This window comes from Lynx canadensis, chromosome C2, assembly GCF_007474595.2.
Source record: "Lynx canadensis isolate LIC74 chromosome C2, mLynCan4.pri.v2, whole genome shotgun sequence".
Lineage (NCBI taxonomy): Eukaryota > Metazoa > Chordata > Mammalia > Carnivora > Felidae > Lynx > Lynx canadensis.
Genome location: NC_044311.2, coordinates 67222207 through 67239731, shown reverse-complemented (window position 1 = coordinate 67239731; position 17525 = coordinate 67222207).

The following is a 17525-nucleotide window of genomic DNA, read 5'->3' as shown; positions in this document are numbered from 1 at the left end:
TGAAACTTGTCATTTGCAACCACATGGATGGACCTTACGGGCATTATGCTAAGTAAGTCAGAGACAAATATCATACGTAAGATGATGACCTCACTTATATATAAGATCTTGGAAAAAAAGCTCATAGATACTGAACAGATTGATAGTTGCCAGATACAAAGGATAGGAAGTGGGAGAAATGGGTGAAGGAAGCCAAAAGGTATGAACTTCCAGTTAGAAGTCCTGGGTATGTAATATACAACATGGCAGCATAATATTCTAGTGAGTATTTGAAAACTTCTAAGAGTAAATCTTAAAAGCTCTTACAAAAAAAAATATATATATATAACTATGTATGGTGACAAATATTAACCAGATGTAGTGTTGATCATTTCACAATATGTTATATATATAAAACAAATATCTTGTAGATCAGTTATACCTCAATTAAAAAATATAAAGAAAAATAAGGGGCTTTTATTTAGCAATACAAAGATAAAAATTTACTGTTAAAAATAAAACAGAATCATAAGTATGCTTCCTTTTATATATTATAGGGTAGGATAAGAATATATGTTTATTTTTGCTTGAATTTGCTTAAAAGAAATAGGTGGGGAAAAATTTTAAAATGTTACTATAGCAGTGTTAGGACTGGATGGATGAGTGACTGATGGAAGCAGATATTTTATTCTATACCTCTTTGTATTATTTGATTTTTAAGCAATGTAAATATTTTATTCTAAAAGTAGAACAGAAATCAGGACAAAAAAAAATGTACACCTTTGTTTAACCTCATTACCTCTAGAGCAGTCTTCTGAGTACTTTTACACTTTCTGGATAAAATAATACCAAGAAAGAAGGTTCCCAGAAAAGGATTATAATGCCCATATAATACAATAAATGAATTCATTTGTTTCATATACTTGTAAAAAAAAAAGCCATGTGATTGACATGAATCTGAATACATACATTAGGGCACTAACAGGACTATGGGCCAACTATAAGGATGGTATATTCATCAAGATACAGCTTATGAACCTATGGGGCTTGAATAGCTACTTAGACTTAACTTTTTATCACTGAACACATAAGGTTGTCTTTCTACAAGTACTTAGTAACTGTTAAGTTGAATTGAATGGAAACATTTTTACATCTTAAATACTGATGTATTTGCAATGCAGAAGAGTAAACTGCATACTCAAAAGGATTATGCACTTAAAATTGTTTGCTTCCACTTCAATACAGAGGATATTGAAGAATCCAAACATAAGGCTTTACTTAAATTTAACCAAGTATGACTTGTTTCTTTTAAACTAACACATTGTTCTGATTCTACAACTTTCCTCCTTCTCCTTTTTGCCCTTTAGATGTAATCTAAAGTCCTTCATTTTCATTAAGATCTATCTTCCCTACATCCTCATTTAGAACAAGTTATAGAAATTTGTCTGGTTTGTATAGAAAAGAGCAAATAAGAACTTCACAAAACATTCATATAATTGCAACTAGTTATTAATAGCTAACTACAACTGGCATGCCTAATCATTACACAGCTCAGCTGTATATTAATTTCAAATTTATATCAAATGGAAACGCCTACAATTATAAAACTTGAATAAATATTATCTTTTAAGTCATAAAATGCTTTATTTGTATAAAATGGATTTGCGGTGTATCAGAAAGAGATCCTTCTTTTCTGAGAATAAACAGTACCTTTAAGATGTTTGGGCAGCAAGAGCATTTTACTTATGGATATATCCAACAAAACTAGCCCAGGAAAGAAACAATTTAGTCATGTGAAAAAGAAGGAAACCTCATTAAAATACAGTCAGAAAGCCCTAAATGCGGGAGTTCTCACACACTGGGATCTGAAACTGTTAAATTCACTCAGGCAGGTTCACTTCTAGAACCCTAGCTACTTTTGTTTAAAATCAAAGGTGAGGGGTGCCTGGGTGGCTCAGTCAGTTAAGCATCTGACTTCCACTCAGGTTGTGATCTCACGGTTCCTGCGTTCGAAACTGGAATGGGAAACCAGGTTTACTTCAGCTTTAGTTTAGCAAATCCATTTGCCCTTGCCCTAGAAGATTTCACCAAAAGACCACTAAATTTCTTAATTTCAACTCCACAAAGGGAGGACCCTAAACAGAAGCCCCACTGTTCTGTGTCATTACTGCAAAAAGCCAGAACATTGGAAGAAAGTATTACAAACTTAAATGCTCAGGTGCCTTCGGCCCTCTCACCAGCCTTCCCAATGCCCTACTCACTCCCAATTATAGGACTCGAACTACAGGGGCTTTTCCCCCAGCTTTTACTCTTCACTGGCTTGGAGAAACAACTCTTCTGATTAGGAATTTATTGACACATGAGCTACATTCCCGGTGCTCAATCCAACTGTTATAAACAGCCCCGTCTCAGGGTATTTTTATGGTTCTCCTTAGTTCCTCCACCCCAACTTGCTTATTGGGTGGATATTTCTTAAAGAAATACCATGCCGGGGCGCCTGGGTGGCGCAGTCGGTTAAGCGTCCGACTTCAGCCAGGTCACGATCTCGCGGTCCGTGAGTTCGAGCCCCGCGTCGGGCTCTGGGCTGATGGCTCGGAGCCTGGAGCCTGTTTCCGATTCTGTGTCTCCCTCTCTCTCTGCCCCTCCCCCGTTCATGCTCTGTCTCTCTCTGTCCCAAAAATAAAAAAAAAAAAAAAAAAAAAAAAAAAAAGAAATACCATGCCAAAATTTTTTCCCCAAATAACCACCCAGGTGAATCAAATGACCCTTCTATATCTTTTACTTGCTCCATCTGACAATACTAGAAATGAACCATTTGTCCCTCCTGGATCAGCAGTAAGGCATCAAGCCCATAACAAGATTTCAAGTTCAGGGCCTCATTACACCCTGCACTAATCCCACTGACAATTTTGCACTAAATTAATTTATGTAGCACCTTCTTTAACATCCCTGTGGGTAAAGCTAGCCAATGTCTCTTTGCTTTATTTGGGAAGGAAAAAAAGTCCTTCCTATTTCTGTGAAATTTTAAAAGTTGATGTAGATGCTTACGCACCTTTGCAGGAAAAACACATCCACCTGTTCAAACTTCCAACCATAAAAGGGACACAAAATCACCCAGGAAAAACTAGTTTGCTCAAACTCAGGTCCAACACTTGGGGAATCTGATCTCAGAAATGAGCTACATTTAGATCATGGCATCCTAAACTTTCCAGACCCCAAAACTAAGGGGAAAAAATCTGACCCTATTACAGGTATATCGCAGAGATACCGTGAATTTCATTGTTAAATTTGGGCTTAACTTTTTTTCACAAAATACTTACATATATTTAAAGATAAAATGTATATACAGGATTTATCTTTAAAAAAAACCCTTTTGTTTACATGAGCTTTTACTGAACTGAAATGACTCAGTTTGTTCAATAAAAAAGTAAAATTTTCTAGTGACTGTAATATTGATGGTTTGACCAGGTATGGAACTAGAAGGAATCCTAGTATGTTGGGTGATTTAACACCCCAGCCTAGCTAGAGTCTTTCTTTCCCCTGTACCATAAACCCTAACCTCCTCAAAATGGATCACAAAGCTACCATCACCAAAAAGGTCTGGTTTTGACTGGCCAGTGGTAGACTGGTAGCTTACCTAATTTTCTTTAGTCAGTTTAAGGAACTTCCGCCTGAATTCCTGGTTCCAAAACAGGCCTGGAGTCCAGCCTCCTAAAATCTGAGAAAAATCAGTTCTTCTCAAGTTTACCTGATGATCTGAATCTCTTGGGGAAGTATTTATCAAATCTCATCCCAGACCTCCTAAATCTGTTCTACAGGAACTGTCTTCATGACCATCATCAGCTACATGCTATTTCTTGGCCCCATCAAAGAATTGAGCAGGGCATTCACCTGATACCTCCTTCTCCATCTCCCTAACTCTATTCAGCTGTCTGACAGCAGGTTGTGTAGTTGTTCTTCCCCAAGATTTTTCTATAGTCAGGTTAATTTCACATGTTCTCTTCAAGCCCAGGAGGTAATTTATTTAAGACTTCACTCCTCCCAGTTATATTGACCTAAAACAGCCTACTTAATCCTAGACTCCCAGGCTCTTAACTTGTTGACTTGTAAGCTGATCTAAGATTTACTAGCAGTGCATACATTTTACACACACTTTATCACAAAATATCACTATATTTTTTTTTTTTGCCCTAAAGTTACATTTCTCACCCTATAAAAGAAATTAACTATGGGCACCTGGGTGGCTCAGTCGGTTAAGCGTCTGACTTCAGCTCAAGTCATGATCTCACAACTCTTGGTTTCGAGACCCACATCAGGCTCTGTGCTGACCACTCAGAGCCTGGAGCCTGCCTCGGATTCTGTGTCCCTCTCTTGCTCTGCCCCTCCATCACTCATGCTCTGTCTCTCTCTGTCTTTCTCTCTTTCTCAAAAATAAATAAATGTTAAAAATTTTTTTAAAGCAATTAACTAGGCACATGTAAGACTTGGGGAAATAAAGAGGCATCCCAGAATGCTTTATTTGCATTCATAATTTACCTTTATAATATAACTTTCTATTAAGACAATGTACTATATGTAAAGTTTATCATCTTTCCAATAACTATGATTAAATTGAAATAGAAATTTTACACTGATGGAATTGTACCAAAAGTCAAAAAAAAAAAAAAATACCTGCAATAAACTGGTATACTTGTCTTTACAAAGCTATTCACACATAAGAATACATAAGTCATGTACTCACAGCATCCAAAAAGAAAAGACTTAATAAAAACATGTCCAAATATTTTTTTTGGCTTTGTTGAATGTAAAATGCAAACAGTAATAATCTGACAAAGGAAATTTTCAATATTTCAGAAACTACATACCATCTTTTAGTAAAATATCTATTCCATTGATTTAGAGGTGGCTGTTAAAAGCCCCAAGGGCCCTATACACTTAGCAGGAAGATGAAATGGTTTTTCTCTCTGCTTTCCTTCTACCTCAGAATCCCAATCACAAAAAACAATGTTCTTTGAAGAAAAAACTAAAAAATAAACTTCCACCAGCTATACTTGCATTTAGAAACAGATTTAGAAAGCATGAGTCTTTAGACAACCAATATTCTACATAACACCAACAGAAAAGACATATACATGACTTTAGATAACATTCAAATCAAATGAAAAATTCAGTGACTACTTCATGCATATTTGATGGCATGTGTCCAGTTCTGGGTTTTGGTAAGACTCAGAGATGTACAAGACACAGTCCTTGCATTCAACAAAGTATGATCTAGTTATGGAGACAAAAAGTATTCAAAAAAATAAAGTAAGGGAGGAGTCAACATGGCAGAGAAGTAGGGGGACCCGAAGTTCCCTCATCCCTCAAACATAGCAGTATTGAGGCCAAAGGATACAATTCCAGGAATCTGGGCTACAACAGAAACATCTCCAGGAGCCCACGGGGACAACTTGGCATGCCATAGGTACATGATTGCAAATTGGGAGAGATAAAACAGGTGGCATAGGCACAAAGGAGAGGGAATCTCTTTCTATGGAGAGGCAAAAAGAAGAGAAAGAGAGGCTGTAGATGAGTGCCTGGGTGGCCCAATTGGTTAAGTGTCTGACTCAGTTTCGGCTCAGGTCATGATCTTGAGGTATCATGGGTTCAAGCCCTACATCAGGCTGTGCACTGACAGTGTGAAGACTGCTTGAGATTCTCTCTCTCTCTCTCTCTCTCTCTCTCTCTCTCTCTCTCTGCCCCTCCCCTACTCCCTACTCACATTGTCTCTGTCACTCTCAAAAGAAATAAAATAAAGTGAGTGAAAAAGAAAGGAAGGAAGGAAGGAAGGAAGGAAGGAAGGAAGGAAGGAAGGAAGGAAGGAAGAAAGAAAGAAAGAAAGAAAGAAAGAAAGAAAGAAAGAAAGAAAGAAAAAAAGAAAGTGAAGTTGTGGAAGTATAGGCTTGTATTTGAACAAGAGAGAAAACATGGACCTGGGATTGGAAAAAAGGGAGACAGAACCAATTTCTAACATGATCCAGGGTTGTGGATGTTTCTCTAGACTGGGGCTTGCCACCCTGTATGTGCATCTGGTGGGGAGGGGGAGCCAGCCCCAGGCTGGTTAGGAAGCTCAGAGGTATAATCAGAGAGAGTAATCCCCTCCTTTAAGTGCTATGGGAAGAAGGTATATAGCTGCTCCAAGAACAAAAGATCCTGCAGGGGCCTGCCAGCCAGAGGCCTTTGTTGGCTGGGCGGAGTGGTACCACCTTGGAACCAGGGCCCGAGACATGGGATCCTTTAAGACATTGGGGTTTGAATGCCAGCCAAGTGCCTGGAAGATGTGGGAGACTGTGGAGCAGGACATATCAGCCTGTTCATGGCCATGTGGCACTGTGAGGATGGCCGGAACAGAATGTTCTGGGACATATGGTTAGGGGAGGAGAGACTGGAATGTCATCATCTTTCTCCACATCACCAACAAGGTGGGGCTTCAGGGAACAGGACAGCAGACCCACAGTGGAGGCAGGACCCGCCTACACCAAACCACACCCCTCCACACCTGGTAACTGCATATCTACCAAGCAAGACTGATACTGACTGAACGAGAGGGCCCCTCGTCCAGATGAGCACAGCCACTGGTTCCAAGGTGCCATCAGATATCGGTCCAACGGTTTTGCAATTTTCTGATTTGAATCTTGGTCAATTCTTATTTTATATATATATACATACACATATATGTATATATGTGTGTGGGGGTGTGTGGGGGTGTGTGTGGGTATGTATGCATATATGTATATATACACATACTATTTTTTTCTTCCTTTTCTTCTTCTTATTACTTCCCTTCTCTATTCTGGCTGTTGGTTTGTTTAAGCAGACATTTTCAAACTACTCATTTTACACTTCTTCTGTATTTCCTTATTTATTTTCATCTCTCTTTCTGGATTAAGCTGTATAATTTCTCTGATTCTATCCCTGCTCATTTTTTTTTCTTTTTTTTTTTCCCCACTGCTGTCATTTCTCTCTTTGTGAGGGATAAGGCATCTTCCACAACCACCCCTTTTCAAATTTTTTCTGGGGTTACTTCAATGAACAAATCAAAGCACACCTGGTAGAAGGTCCAAACCACCACTATGAGTAGGGAGATAAAGCAACCAGAGTCACAACAACAGAAAGCAAGCAACACACTCCCAAAACACCTCTTGAAGGGCTAGGCCCTGAAGAGCATATGACCCCATTTTAATATAGTAGTGCTCACAAGCTATTAAAACACATAAAGGGCAGAAAACTAGCCAAAATGATAAAATGGAAGAATTCTCCTCAAAAGAAATTCCAGGAAGAAATGACAGCTAGAGAATTGCTCAAAACAGATATAAACAATATATCTAATCAATAGTTTAGAATAATAATCATAAGATTAATAGTGGAGCTTGAGAAAAATATAGAAGGCAGCATAGAGTCTATAGCTACAGAGATCAAAGAATTAAGAAGTAGTCATGATGAATTAAGAAATGTTGTAAATGAGGTGCAACATAAACTAGATGCAGTGACAGCAAGGATGGAGGAAGTAGAGGGGAGAATAAGTAAAATATAAGATAAAATTATGGAAAATGATGAAGTCAAGAAAAAGGGAGACAATACCAGACTGCAAGAAGAGAATTAGAGAACTAAGTGATTCAATGAAGCATAATAATATCCATATCATAGGAATTCCAGAAGAAGAAGAGAGAGAGAGAAAGGGGCAGAAGGTTTACTTGAGCAAATTATAGCTGAGAACTTCCCTAATCTGGGGAAGGAAGCAGACATCCAAATCCAGGAGGCACAGAGAACTCTCTTGAGATTCAACAGGAAAAGGTCTACACCATGGCTTATCATAGTGAAACTGGCAAAATACAAAGATAAAGAGAATTCTGAAAACAGCTAGGGACAAACAAGCCTTGACCTGTAAGAGTAGACTATAAGGGTAGTAGCAGACCTATCCACTGAAACTTAGCAGGCCAGAAGGGAGTGGCAGGAAATATTCAATGTGATGAACAGGAAGAATATGCAGCCAAGAACACTTTATCCAACAAGGCTGTCATTCAGAACAGAAGGAAAGATAAAGGCTTTCCCAGACAAAAACTGAAAGAGTTCATGATCACTAAACCTGCCCTGCCAGAGATCCTAAGGGGAACTCTGTGAGTAGAATGCTGAAAACTACAAAGGACCAGAGACACCATCACAAGCATGAAACCTACAGATAACAAAATGACACTAAATCCGTATCTTTCCATAATAACTCTGAATGTAAATGGGCTAAATGCCCCACTCAAAGCACACTGGGTATCAGAATGGATAAAAAAAAAAAGATCCATCTATATGCTGTCTACAAGAGACTCATTTTAGACCTGAGAACACCTTCAGATTGAGAGTGAGGGGATGAAGAACCATCTATCATGCTACTGGAAGTCAAAAGAAAGCTGGAGTAGCAATACTTTTATCAGCCAAAATAGATTTCAAACCAAAGGCAGTAATGAGATGAAGAAGGGCATTATTTCATAATTATGGGGTATATCCATCAAGAAGAGATAACAATTGTAAATGTTTATGCCCCCAACTTGAAACACCCAAATATGTAAATAATTAATCACAAACATAAGCAATCTTGTTGATAAGAATACAGTAATCGCAGGGGACATTAATACTCTACTTACAACAGTGAATAGATCATCTAGGCAGAAAATCAATAAAGAAACAATGGCCTTGAATATACACTTGACAATATGGACTTTAAAGATATATTCAGAAATTTTCATCCAAAAGCAGAATACACATTTTTCTCAAGTGCACATGGAACATTCTCCAAGATAGATCACATACTGGGTCACAAAACAGCCCTCAATAAATATAAAATAATTGAGATCACACCATCATGCTATTTTCAGATCACAATGCTATGAAACTTGAAACCAGCCACAAGAAAAAATATGGAAATCCTCCAAATGCACAGAGGTTAAAGAACATCCTAGTAAAGAATGAAAGGGTCAACCAGGCAATTAAAGAATGAATCAAAAAATATATGGAAGCAAATGAAAATGAAAACACAGCAATCCAAACCCTTTGGGATGCATCAAAGGCGGCCCTAAGAGGAAAATACATTGCAATCCAGGCCTATCTCAAGAAACAAGAAAAATCCCAAACATAAAACCAAACTGCACACCTAAAGGAACTAGAAGCTGAAAAGCAAAACACTCCAAAGCCAGCAGCAGAAGAGAAATAATAAAGATTAGAGCAGAAATAAACAATATAGGATGCCCCCCCCCAAAAAAAAAAAACAAAAACAAAACAGTAGAACAGGTCAATGAATCTAAGAGCTAGTTTTTTGAAAGAATAAAGAAAACAGATAAACCCCTAGCCAGACTTCTCAAAAAGAAAAGGGAGAGAACCTAAATAGATAAAATCATGAGTGAAAGAGGAGAGATCACAACCAACACCACAGAAATATAAACAATTATTAGAGAATACTATGAAAAATTATATGCCAACAAACTGGACAACCTAGAAGAAATGGACAAATTCCTAGACACCCACACACTACTGAAACTCAAATGGGGAGAAATAGAAAATTTGAACAAATCCAAAACCAGCAAAGAAATTGAATCATTTATCAAAAATCTTCCAACAAATAAGAGTCCTGGGCCAGATGGCTTCCCAGGGGAATTCTACCAGATTTAAAGGAGAGTTAATACCCATCCTTCTCAAGCTGTTCCAAAAAATAGAAATGGAAGGAAAGCTTCCAGACACGTTCTATGAAGCCAGCATTACTTTGGTGCCCAAACCAGACACACACCCCACTAAAAAGGAGAATTACAGGACAAAATCCCTGATGAACATGGATACAAAAATTCTCAATAAGATACTAGCAAATCAAATTCGACAGTATATTAAAAGACTTATTCACCATGATAAAGTGAGATTCATTCCTGGGCTGCAGGGCTGGTTCAGTATTCGCAAATCAATCAATGTGATATATCACATAAATAGAAAAAAGGAGGGGCGCCTGGGTGGCTCAAGTCAGTTAAGCATCTGACCTCAGCTCAGGTCATGATCTCACAGTTAGTGAGTTGGAGCCCTGCATCAGGCTCTGCGCTGACAGCTCGAAGCCTGGAGCCTGCTTCGGATTCTGTGTCTCCCTCTCTCTCTCTACCCCTCCCCCACTGGCACTCTGTCTCTCTGTCTCTTGAAAATAAATGTTAAAAAATATTTTTAAATAGAAGAAAGGATAACAACCATATGATCCTGTCAATAGATGCAGAAAAAGCACTTGACAAAATACAGCATCCTTTCTTAATAAAAATCCTCAAGAAAGTCAGGGTAGAAGGAACATATTTTAATATCATAAATGCCATGTAGGAACAGCCCACAGCTAATATCATCCTCAATGGGGAAAAACTGAGAGCTTTCCCCCTGAGATCAGGAACATGACAGAGACGTCCACTCTCACCACTCTTGTTTAACATAGTGTCGAAAGTCCTAGTCTCAGCAGTCAGACAACACAAAGAAAAAGGTATCCAAATTGGCAAAGAAGTCAAACTTTCACTTTTTGCAGACGACATGATACTCTACATGGAAAACCCAAAAGACTCCACCAAAAGACTCCTAGAACTGATACATGAATTCAGCTTATGAAAGCTTATGAAGGAAATTGAAGAAGATACAAAGAAATGGAAAAACATTCGTGCTCATGGACTGGAAGAATAAATATGTTAAAATGTCAGTACTACCCAAAGCAATCTACACATTCAGTGCAATGCCAATCAAAATTGCACCAGCATTCTTCTCAAAGTTAGAACAAGCAATCCTAAAATTTGTATGGAACCACAAAAGACCCCAAATAGACAAAGTAATATTGAAGAAGAAAACCAAAGCAGGAGGCATCATAATCCCAGACTTTAGCCTCTACTACAAAGCTGTTATCATTAAGACAGAATGCTATTGGCACAAAAACAGACACATAGACCTATGGAATAGAATAGAGAACCCAAAATTGGGCCCACATATGTATGGCCAACTAATCTTTGACAAAGCAGGAAAGAGTACCCAATGGAAAAAAGACAGTCTCTTTATCAAGTGCTGCTGGGAGAACTGGACAGCAACGTGCAGAAGAATGAAACTGGACCACTGCCTTACACAATACACAAAAGTAAACTCAAAATGGATGAAAGACCTAAATGTGAGGCAGGAAACCATCAAAACCCTAGAGAAGAAAACAGACAACATCTTCTTTGATCTCAGCTGCAGCAACTTCTCACTCAACACATCCCTGAAGGCTAGGAAAATAAAAGTAAAAATGAACTATTGGGACCTCATTAAGATAAAAAACTTCTGAACAGAGAAGGAAACAGTCAACAAAACTAAAAGGCAACCGAGGGAATAGGAGAAGATATTTGCAAATGATATATTGGATAAAGGGTTAGTATCCAAAATCTATAAAGAACTTACCAAACTCAACACCCAAAAAACAAATAACCCAGTGAAGAAATGGGCAGAAGCCATGAATATACCCTTTTCCAAAGAAGACATCCAGATGGCCAAAAGACACATGAAAAGATGCTCAACATTGCTCATCAGGGAACTACAAATCAAAACCACACTGAGATGCCACCTTACATCAGTCAAGAGTGGCTAAAATTAACAGCTCATGAAACAACAGATGTTGGCAAGAATGTGGAGAAACAGAACCCTCTTGCACTGTTGGGGGAAATGCAAACTGGTGGAGCTGCTCTGGAAAACAGTGTGGAGGTTGCTCAAAAAGTTAAAAATAGAATTACCCAACAATCCAGCAATACCACTACTAGGAATTTATCCAAAAGATACAGGAGTGCTAATTAATAGTGGCACATGTACCCCCAATGTTTATAGCAGCACTTTCAACAATAGCCACATTACGAAAGAGACCAAATGTCCACCAACTGATGAATGGATAAAGATGTGGTTTATATATACAATGGAATACTACTTGGCAATGAGAAAGAATTAAATCTTGCCATTTGCAGCAATGTGGATGGAAATGCTAAGTGAAATAAGTCAGAGAAAGACAGAGATCATATGTTTTCACTCATATATGGAATTGGAGAAACTTAACAGAAGACCACAGGGGAAGGGAAGGAAAACAGAGTTTCAGAGAGGGAGGCAAACCATAAGAGAACAAACTGAGGGTTGATATGGGTGGAAGAGGGGTAGAGGCGAAAATGGGTGATGGGTATTGAGGAGGGCACTTGTTGGGATGAGCACTGGGTGTTGTATGTAAGCGATGAAATCATGGGAATTTGCTCCTGAAGCCAAGAGCACACTGTTTACACTGTATGTTAACTAACTTGACAATAAATTATATTAAAAAAATAATAATTTTAAAAAGTAAAAACATATAAAATAAAATAAAATAAAATAAAATAAAATAAAATAAAATAAAATAAAATAAAATAAAATAAAATGGAATAGGGAAACACCACTCAGCCTCCAAATGAGCTATCAGGCGTTGTGGCAAAACTAAAACTTCCAGAGTGCAGAGAAAGCAACCAACAATATTACTGTCATCCTCTTAAAAAGCTCCATAGCACTGAGGGATTCTGGGTAGGCCTTAAAAAGCTTCAAGGTCTCAACTAAACCTAATCAAAGGGAAAGGTATTCCAGGTGGGAACAATAATGAACAAAAAAAAAGAGGTGATAATGAGCAGGGAGCCCACTATGCTAATAGCACAGGATTTACTTTCAGAGCAATGGAAGTTTTTAAGGCTATTATCCTGCACATCTTAACCACAGTAGATATTTCAAGCTGTCTCACAAACTCAGTTGACTGCTTGGAACCAAATGCTGTTGCAACACCTTACAAATGAACTAAGCAAGCATGATTTTTAAATGTTATGAAGATACCTTATAGCAAAAATATTATTTCCAAATAAGTACAAAGACTTCTTTAAAACCAAAGCAAATAATTAGTTTTAATTCTTAAAACTAAGCTTATATGTGTGTGTGTGTATACACATATATACCAATATAAATACAAATTAAAATATATATATGGCTTCTTGAAAAGCTCTTTCCAACAATTAAAATGAAGACTGCAATAGTCTTAGATAAAAGTTTGACTAATAGATGCTGTGAAAGTATCAACCCAAATTCCAAAGTCCCAACATTTATTAGGTAAGAGTGTTTTAGGATACCCTAATTCCCAAGTTGACTTATTCTTCCTCTCTTCTACGGTCCCTTATACTTTGAATGCATGCAGACCACATAACTTACAATATTTTGTTTATTCATTCATTTATTATTATGGAGTACCTAGTATGTGCCAGGCACCAGAAGTATAATAGGGAACCTGAAAAACATAATCCCTTTTCACAAGGAAGTTAAATTCTTGAGAAAGCAGATTGAAAGTCAAATAAAAATAGATAATTATAAATCATGGTCAATGCTATCAAGGAAACAAAAATTGGGCTAAAATACAGTCACCATGTATTACAATGGTTAAGAACATTTTCTCTCCACCTGAACTGCCTGATCTATCATCCTGACTTGACCACTTACTAGCTCTTTGATCTTGGACAATTATTAGTGCTTTTCTGCTCAGTCGCTCCACCTGATAATTGGGGATAATAATAGTATCTACCTCACAGAGTCATTATGAATATTAAATGATAAAAGGTAAATTACTCAGAACAATGCCTAGCATGTAAAAACAGAGACAATAACTGAAAGTATAATTTCTACAACCTCTTTACACTCAACGTCTTGGCAACAGGGAGCACCGAGTGCAAATAAATTTCATTCTATTTTTTTTTTCTGGTGCCACAAGGGAGCAATTTTGAGACAGTAATTTACCGTTGTCATGATGTTATATACTCTATTCTGATGGACAGTTATACAGTTGGAAGTAAATGAGTTTAAGACTTCCCTTAATGCTGAGCATCTGATTTCAAGTGGAATAACTTTCTTTTGTAGAATAATAGCCACAGACACAAACATCCAACACTGAGCTTAAATAACTGGGTTCAAGAAACTTATAGAATATTAGGAAAAATAAAGAATGAGCCAATGGATAAATGTGCAAGAAAGAGATGTCTGGACCCAGAAAGGTGACACAGGCAGACTAGTGAAAGCTGTTGTAGGGCTTTGCCTGTATTCAGAAAGTCTCCCTGAAACCAGGAAAAATAGGCAGAGATAAAGATACCTCACACTGATCAGATGTGGACTAGAACAGAGCCCTTTAAACTTGTATATGTGAACCAACTGGGGAAATGCAGTTTCTGACTGATGAGTCTGGGTGAGCCTGAGAATGTGCAAGGATGCTTTCTTTTTTTTTTTAACGTTTATTTATTTTTGAGACAGAGAGAGACAGAGCATGAACGGGGGAGGGTGAGAGAGAGGGTGACACAGAATCTGAAACAGGCTCCAGGCTCTGAGCTGTCAGCACAGAGCCCGACGCGGGGCTCGAACTCACGAACTGTGAGATCGTGACCTGAGCCGAAGTCTGATGCTTAACCGACTGAGCCACCCAGGCGCCCCAAGGATGCTTTCTTATTCAGAGCAGAAACAGGTGAGAAGCATCGGCATCATCTGAGAGCTTGTTGGAAATACAGATCCTCGGGTCATGTCCAGATCTACTCAACAGAATCTAATGAGAATCCAGGTAGCAAGCTCTAATCAGAATCTGATTCCTATGCACATTCAAGTCTAAAAAGTAATGGAATGAAGATGCCAGGGCTATTGATAATGACCAAATTGTCCTAGTTGGCCCAGAACTTTCCTGGTTTTAGCACTGAATGTCTCCTGTCTGGACAAATGCCTCAGTCCCAGAAAAAACAGGACAAGTTAAATGGCCACCCTAGCTATTGATCCCATAGATGGGACTGGAGTTTTCTATGCATGCTGCCATATTTTAAAGGTCATGGATGGTACAGTACCTTAGCATATTGTTTTCGGTCTTCCGCCAGCAGCATAATCGTGAGCATATCACTTTTCTCTAAGGCCTACTTTCATGTAAAATGAAAATGATATCTATCTCACAGGGTAGTTTTAAGGATTAAATGAGTTATAATGTAATTGAACATACTTTGCATTCAAAAACGCTTTAAAATGTTAGTTATTATTATCAATAGGTCTTATGAAATAAGCTACTGAAATCTCCTTGTTTTCAGTGCTATGAGCATGGCTAATTATAATAATGGATTCTGACTGTAACTAAGCATAAGAAAGGAAAAAGGAATGAAGTAGAGGAGAAAGAATAAGGTGTGTGTGATAGGAAGGGTAAATAGGTTAAAGATACTATGCTAGCAGCAGGTATTACTCTGGCATTATAACTTGCACTAGAAGCCTAGAGGTAGCTAATGCGTTTCTCTAGTGTATATGTCCATACTCGAGCTGCAATGGGAGAGTTGAGTAGCTGTGACAGAGATCCAGTAAAGTTGTAAATATTTCTCTGGCTCTCCACAGAAAAAGTTTGCTAAGTCCTGATCTATAGAACTGTAGCAAGACCTCCAAAAAAGATCATGTGGCATACTTAGGCTGAGCATAGGCTTGCATATATTTCTACAGTACCACACTGTACTGACATTATGTGGTATTGATCTGTCTTCCCCCGATGAACTGAATGCTTCTCAAGGGCAGGAATCGTGTCTTCTTTATTTTTCTTACTGAAGACCCTAACAAAGAACCTGGTTCATGAAAGGTGATCAGTAAATGCACATGTAAGTGAACTGATCTACAGGCTGAAAAGTTTAAGTACATTGTATATTTTATATGTTGGGCAGGTCAGTGAACTTAAAGAGTAATTTATATTTCTTTCAATAGGTACTAGATCCTCTGGTGAAATATGACTCCTCTGAGTTAACAGCTAATTCGTTATTTTTATGTTTTTCAAAAACATATATATCTGGCACACAACTGAAAGGAAGTAAGTCTAAAACAAGAAGTTCTCCATTTAGAGTGAGAAGGGATTCTTGCATTACCCTGTAAAATCTACTAAACCCTAAGAAACGATAAGTTATAAAAGAATAACAGTGATAATAACTTCAATATTGAAAAATGTCTGTGTCCAAAAGCTTGAACTGCCTTAGTTAACAACACACATGCACTTTCAGGAGCTAATTAGCCAATGGTACTCTAAGTACTTATCAGATACAATTCACAAGGCTGACTTCTGAATGTGTTTATTATTCCACAAATAAGTCTTAACTACAATTAAATTCCTTGTTATTTTGATAAATATTTTGATAAATATCATACTGTTCCCATATCAGGAAATAATATGGCCAGTGGCACTAATTAAGCGGTTATCCTACAAATAACTGATGCATTTACAAGTAACCAATGCAAGAGATAGTTTCTTCAGAAAATTGGAATAGATGAAACCTACTACATTTCAAATAAATCTAATGACTGCCAAGGCCTAGAACCTTAAGAAAAGCATGTACAGTATAAAAAAACAAATCTACAAATAAATCTTTGTAGAGTAAATTGAAAATATTCACCTTTTAAGCATAATATTTATTCCCTCCCTATTAACTATTGTCACTACTCTGCTATACAATATTTTTTAATGTCTTACTTATTTTTGAGAGAGAGAGAGAGAGAAAGAGAGAGAGATAGTACGAGCAGGGGAGGGGCAGAGAGTGAGGGAGATAACAGAATCCAAAGCAGGCTCCAGACTCTGAGCTGTCAGCACGGAGCCCAATGCGGGGCTCAAACTCGTAAAATGCGATATCATGACCTGAGCTTGAAGTTGGACGCTAACCAACTGAGCCACCCAGATGCCCCTGCCTATTTAATATTAATAAAGTAAACTTAATGTGGGAAAACTGCTATAATACCAGACCATAGGATAGGAGAAAAATATTTTTCATTTATGTTAAATTCCTATATACAAAATAGTGTAGATGCCTTATCAGCTATATTATTTTGATCCAATTCAAAAGTAAAGGAAATACGGTTTGTGGTCCCTCAATGCTAGAAACCTAGTAGTGAATTTATAAACAATTATGTTTACACTTTCATTTTTTAAAGTTAATTGAATGTTTGGGCCTTTTAGTCATCATAAAGTTGTTGGCTTTAAATTGATATTTCTCAGGGGGTGCCTGGGTGGCTCAGTCAAGTGACCAAATTCATCTCAGGTCATGATCTCAAGGCTCTTGAGTTCGAGGCCCACATCAGGCTCTGTGCTGACAGCTCAGAGCCTGAAGCCTGCTTTGGATTCTGTGTCTCCCTCTCTCTTCCCCTCCCCCACTCACACTCTGTGTCTCTTTCAAAAATAAATAAACATTATGAGGCACCCGGGTGGGTCAGTCAGTTAAGCGACTGGCTTCAGCTTAGGTAGGTCATGACCTCACAGCTCACCAGTTTGAGCCCCGTGTCAGGCTCTGTACTGACAGCTCAGAGCCTGGAGCCTGCTTCAATTCTGTGTCCTCCACTCTCTCTAACCCTCCCCCACTCGTTTTCTCTCTCTCTCTCTCTCTCTCTCTCTCTCGCAAAAACAAATAAACAAGAAAATAAATAAAATGAATAAAATAATAACAAATAAACATGAAAAATGT